Here is a 6000-nt window from a genome sequence, read left to right as displayed (position 1 = left end):
ATTTATCTATATAATTAAAATACCTACAAAAATGTCACTTTTATCCTATACACATATCTAGAAAAAGTATTTAGGGTCTTTGTGATCCAGATGCTTCTAGGTCTCCACTTCTCCTTAAATGAATTGTAATTCCTATAAGTTAAAGGTGTTAGTACAGAGTCTAAAGCCCCAGGAATAGAGGAGTCAAAAGAAGACTTTAAAGCTTTCAGCATTTCCCTTGCAGAATAAACTGTAAGATGACAGAGTGAGCTGTCATGCTACAAATAACCATCAGCTTAGTTTGCACTACATTTTTCTTTCATGTTATGAAAAAAGAAATCTTGTACCACATATTTGGTATTTTAGCAAGTCTGGGTTTCTCTGCACTCAGAACGTTTTTATAAAAGGAGACATCATTCATACAATTTACAAATCTCTGAGTATTCTTGGATGTGAGAAAGAATGTTTTATTCCTATATGTCATTTTTTATTAGTGAGGGATCCTCAACAAAATCAGAGGCTTTGAGATAATGTAGTTCTTTTAACTAGCTTCACATGGAATGTGTCAGCAACACGTCTAGTATCAAAGACAGAATTGTCTAATACAGTGTGAAAGTCATTTTAGAATGGCCTTCAATTATATATTTTACAGAAAGGATACTTTCAAATCAAACACCAGATGACAGAGAATCTATGGAATTTTTCATGAAAGTAGCAAATCTAGTATATGCATATAGATATATATGTATCCCATGAATGTCATATTTTCATTAATGCAAAAATACTCAAAAATCTCACTTCGTTCTAAGATTTCACCAAAGGTTCCTTCTTTTTTTAAGTCAGGTCAAAAAAAAAAGATTTTTTTTTTATTATTCCCTGACTTCATCTTGATACCCAACTCAAAGTAAAATTCATGAATTATTTAAATTAATATTCATATATAAAAGCTGCTTATGTTTATATAGTACTTTACATTTTGTAAAGCATTTTTTCTCAAAAATCTGATAATATTGTCAGCAAAATATTATTATTTCCATTTTAGAGATGAAGAAAGTGAAGTAAAGAAAGATTAATTTACCCTAGGTCATTCAAGGGAGGATTTGAATTCAACTTTTCTAACTTCAGCTTCAGTGTCACTTTCATTGCACCATGTGCACTCTATCTTGAAAAAATTCCTTAATTTGCCAAAGACACCAAAGCATTTGGAAAATAATATTCTCTGTAATGACCCCCCCAACCCAACCCTTCATGGATGTGAGAAGTCCACAGGTAATATTACACATTGCAACTTTCTGGACTTTTTAATGTATCAGTTGTACTTTTTTTATTTTCTCCTTAAAAATACTATTTGTTAAATGGAATGATTTTCTGAGACTAGAAGGAAAGGAATACTGGGAATAACGATGATGATATAAGAAACAAAAGACATCAATAAAAAACATATGTGTGTTTAAAGAAAAAAAAAAAAGAAAAGTTCTCCAAGATCAGGAAAAATATTGTATGAATAGTCTATAAAATACCTAGAAAAAATGTCACTTTCTAAAATTTTTACTCCAATTCTTTATTTAGACTCTTCAGGAGATAGCCCATAATGCTGAACCTAAAAGTCCCAGGGATAGCAGCACCACTAACCTCTAAACCAAAGGAAATAATTGTTTTGAACTCAGTCCTTGAAGTTCTCATTTAGGAGAGCAACTCTTATGGAAAAAGGGCCTGCCATTCCCAACAATACCTACATGAGTTTTTAGTCAACTACCACCAATAAGCAGGAGGAGCCCAGGAACCTCAGAAACAGCAGCACATACTTCTCACCTCCCTTCTAGTGGCTGTGCTACCACTATACAAAGCCCAGGACAATCTGTTTGAAGATATGACCTGGCAATTTTCTCAGTTGGTGCTTCAACCACAATCTCACTGAAGACCAAAAAAGAAAATTCTTATTACCAATATCTGTGGTTCAGTTAAATGGTTTGATATCAGAAACAATATGTTTTATTAATGGGAATACCAATGAAAATACAATATCATATGCTTTGCTGCTCTCTCCTAAAGATCACAGGACCTTTCCATCTGCCTTGCAACTGATTTCTCCTTCCAATTATCTCCCTGTCTTGATTAAAATAAGAGTTCCCTGAGAACAGCTATATTGGCATTACTTTGCACATAGTTAAATTCTGATAAACATATATTCATTCTTTAATTTGTCCTAGAAATAGATCTCTGAAGTACTGACAAAAAAAAAAAACTATTACCACTCCAATATTACAGATAGAAATATCAAGACAAAAGATTGCTACTAGACTTAGCTCCTGATCCAAAACTTCACTGAACAATTTCTTGGCTTTTTTTCAGGTGATGTTATTATTTACACCAAAACCAAAAAAAGTTATCATTTGGTGTCAATATACTGTTAGCATCTATTCTATTTATTAGTTCTATACTTATTTAGTTTAAGAAATTAAAGTGATCATTTCCTAATTGAGTCCAAGGTACCATAAATCACCTATTATAATGTAAAACAAAAAGGAGAAATTATTTTTAATTAACAAAGTTTTATCATTTTTTAAAACCGCAGAAATTCAAAAGAAAGACAACTTAACAACAACATAGAAAAGAAATATTCAAAATAAGAAATAGTTATGTCTGCATTTTAATCTTTTGATGATAACCTTTTAAAATATGTTGTTTCTTGCATTCTTTTTGTGTGCCTGCATACTAAAGGAAGTTGTGTTTCTCCTGTAATGGTAAATTTATGAAGAACTCAGGGAGCTGTGTCTCAGAAACTAAATAAAACATGAAATAGATTCCTTAAGTAACCATGATCTACACTAGATTGAATTTATCAGAGAAGGAAGAATAATTGTATTAATTTTTAAAGAAAGGAACCCTAAGAGCTGAGGTAATCATAAATTAGGATAGCTACTTGATCTGGCCCCTTCTACCCAATATAGTAGCTATGTTCATAAATCTTCATCTAAAATCTTGTTACCTATATTCAAAATTTTTAATCTTAAGCAGTCAGTAACTATCTTCCTCTTTCTTGGTTACTTATCTTTTGTTAGTATTATTTGCTTTATAAGATAGTTGTGAACCATATAAAGAAAAATAGCTTTGAAAGACTTGAGAACTCTGGTCAAAGCAATAAGCAACCATGACTCCAGAGTTCTAATACCAGAGAGTACCTACTCATCGCCTAATAAGCAAATGGTAGACTCAAGGTATAGAATAAAATGTACATTTTTAGATATAGTTATTGTTAAGGTTTGTTTTGCATAACTATGAATAATGATACAAAGACCTTTTCTCATTATGGGAAGGATGGAATAAAAAGAGAGGAAAAATAGGAATAGAAGAGGAAAGGAAAGGAGAAGAAAGAAGAGGAGATGAAAGAGAATAGAAAAGAAAAACGAAAGAAAAGATAAAATAAACTAAACCATTTTAATGTACTGAAGAAAACAAAAGAAAGGTCAAAAAGAAGCACAAACAAGCAGAACAGCTTTGAAAGTTACTGGTTGAATAAATAATATATTTGAAAAAAACAAAAGCAATTTGTTCATGATAGACATTTGATGTTTCACATAGAAGCCTCTTTTTGCTGTTCCCATTTAATAGCCATTTAATTTGGTGTTTGCTAAGTTCTACAATAAAGATAATTTTAAGGTATTTATGAGGACCGAAGGAGATAATATTTAATGAATTTTGTTATTATAAAGTATTATATAAAGATGAGGTGTTATTAGTAAGAACAAAAAAGCAATAAAATATTAATTTTAGTGCAAGGTTTGTTTCTTTATTGTTTTTATTATTTTTTCAAATAATTTGATTTAAACATTGCTGCCAAAGTGTTGATAACACACTGGGGTCCAAAATCTTAGAAATAATTCCCTACACTACCCAAAATCAATGAATAAATGTTCACTTCTTTGCTTTATGTAACTTCCATAACCTATTGTTATTTTACAAATAAGCCAAAATAAAGATCTAGTGGTTCTTGAAAATTTTTGAAATTCCCCCTGCCTTTACTAAATAACATATAGTTATGTTAAGCACTAAGTAGTGAAAGCTCTCAATACAGGAAATTTCCCTACCATCATGGATGTATGATTCAATAGAAAACTACCCAAAACTTAGCACTATGCCTAGCAACAGAGAAGTTGCTTAATACATGTTTATTGAATGAATGAATAAGTGAATAAACTGCTGTAGAATTGTTTGAGTTTCTGAGGAGTTGTGACTTAGCCAGGGTCTTACCAATTAATTTTTTTTCAATTCATTCAATAAATATGTATTAACTACCTGCTATGTTCCAGGTACTGTGTAAAGTGCTGAATGCACAAAGAGGCAAAAGATTCTTTTTGCCTTCGAGAAAATTAAGCTGAGTAAGCATAAAAATCCAGGTCTCTATTCTATCTACTACCTCACTCTACCTACCTGAATGGTATTCCTGTTTTTTTCATCGTTTCTTTTTTGGGACAGAGTCTTTCTTCTGTTTTTTATCCTAGGTATAGGATAAGCTTAGGCTCTTTTATGCCACTGTTGCATGTAGTTATAAATCCAGAAGATCAGCAAGAGATCACTTAGCATCTTCAAGTGTCTTTAGGTCAATGGATCTGAGGAAACCCACATTTTATTTTGGCCACCATGGAGGACCTAGAATAGGTATCTCTTTCTGTCAGTTGTTTTATTTAGAATCATAGATTTAGAGCTAGAAGGGATTTTAGGAATCCACTTTATTCTATAGATAAGGAGACTGAGGCTTAGAAAAATAAAATAACTTCCCCAAAGTTACTGAAATAGATTTTTAACATCAATGTTGGTATTATTTTCACCTTTTAACCAACTGAAAGCAGGAATCAACAAAGTCATTGGCTTCCTAACCCATGATTCTACCTACACTCTCTGCTCCCCTTTCAATCTATCTTTATACTTTGGAACATTCCTTTAAACATTTTTCACAAGAGGAATATTGTCATAGATAAAATTGGCAGCGTTGGCTTGATACTCAAAGGCAATGAGTGATTGGTTACAACTTTAGTTTTTAAATTTACCTTAAGATAATCATAAATAATTTATATTATAGTTACCTTAAGCTACAATTGTTTTGCTCCTTAAAACCTTGGCAATTGTAGCAAATATGGCTCAATTATGACAATTTTAAGTTATTTTGTTTCTTCCCTTTTTTGGCCTGTCTTCATAGATACTAATGTTTGGAAAGACCAAATAATTTGTCTTGTTAGCTATAATCTGGCCAAAGGGATTATTCAAAATAACTCCTACACTTTCTGTATATTTCTACCTTTATTCACTGTATTCCCTATTCCTGGAATATCTTTTAATATGCCCTGTGTTCCCTACTCATCTTTATTAATCTATCTTTTAAAGCTCAATTCAAATGTCACCTAGCACCAAAGCCTGAGATTCATCCAACTGGTAATGAATGATTTTACTTTCCTCAGAAACATCATACTTTTCTTATACCTTTCTTATTTATGTATTTTGCATTATTTTATAACACATTGGTTATATATGTATCTATTTATTAAGACAGGGATTATCTTGTTTAAATTGTGATCTTCCTAGGTACCTAGCATAGTGATCTATTTATTGTAGTCATTTAACAGGTTTTGTCACCTTGAATTGGATTCCAGTTATAATATCCAATCTGATGCTATCATCAGATGTTTTGAAATCAGTCAAAATACTTCAACCTACTTCACTCTTTTTAAGTGATACTTAATATACACTATGACTAAATGAGATTGCATGTATAATTTAATGTACACTATGGTTAATATACATTAACCTAATGTACATTATGGCTAAATTAGATTACACATATAACATACACTATGTAGTTTTTTGTCTATGTTAGTAGTTACTAGAAAATAGTGTTACTGATCTCCATGCATTTTTCCTAGACTATCCACTAAAACAAGATTTTTTTTGGCCAGCTTGTTAAAGTTAAGTTAATGACAACTCATTGTACTGATGAGTGTTCTTAGACATATAGCTATTGAAAAG

Source organism: Sminthopsis crassicaudata, chromosome 4 (assembly GCF_048593235.1).
Source record: "Sminthopsis crassicaudata isolate SCR6 chromosome 4, ASM4859323v1, whole genome shotgun sequence".
Lineage (NCBI taxonomy): Eukaryota > Metazoa > Chordata > Mammalia > Dasyuromorphia > Dasyuridae > Sminthopsis > Sminthopsis crassicaudata.
The sequence above is the reverse complement of the archived record's forward strand: the minus strand, read 5'-3'. Positions refer to the sequence as shown.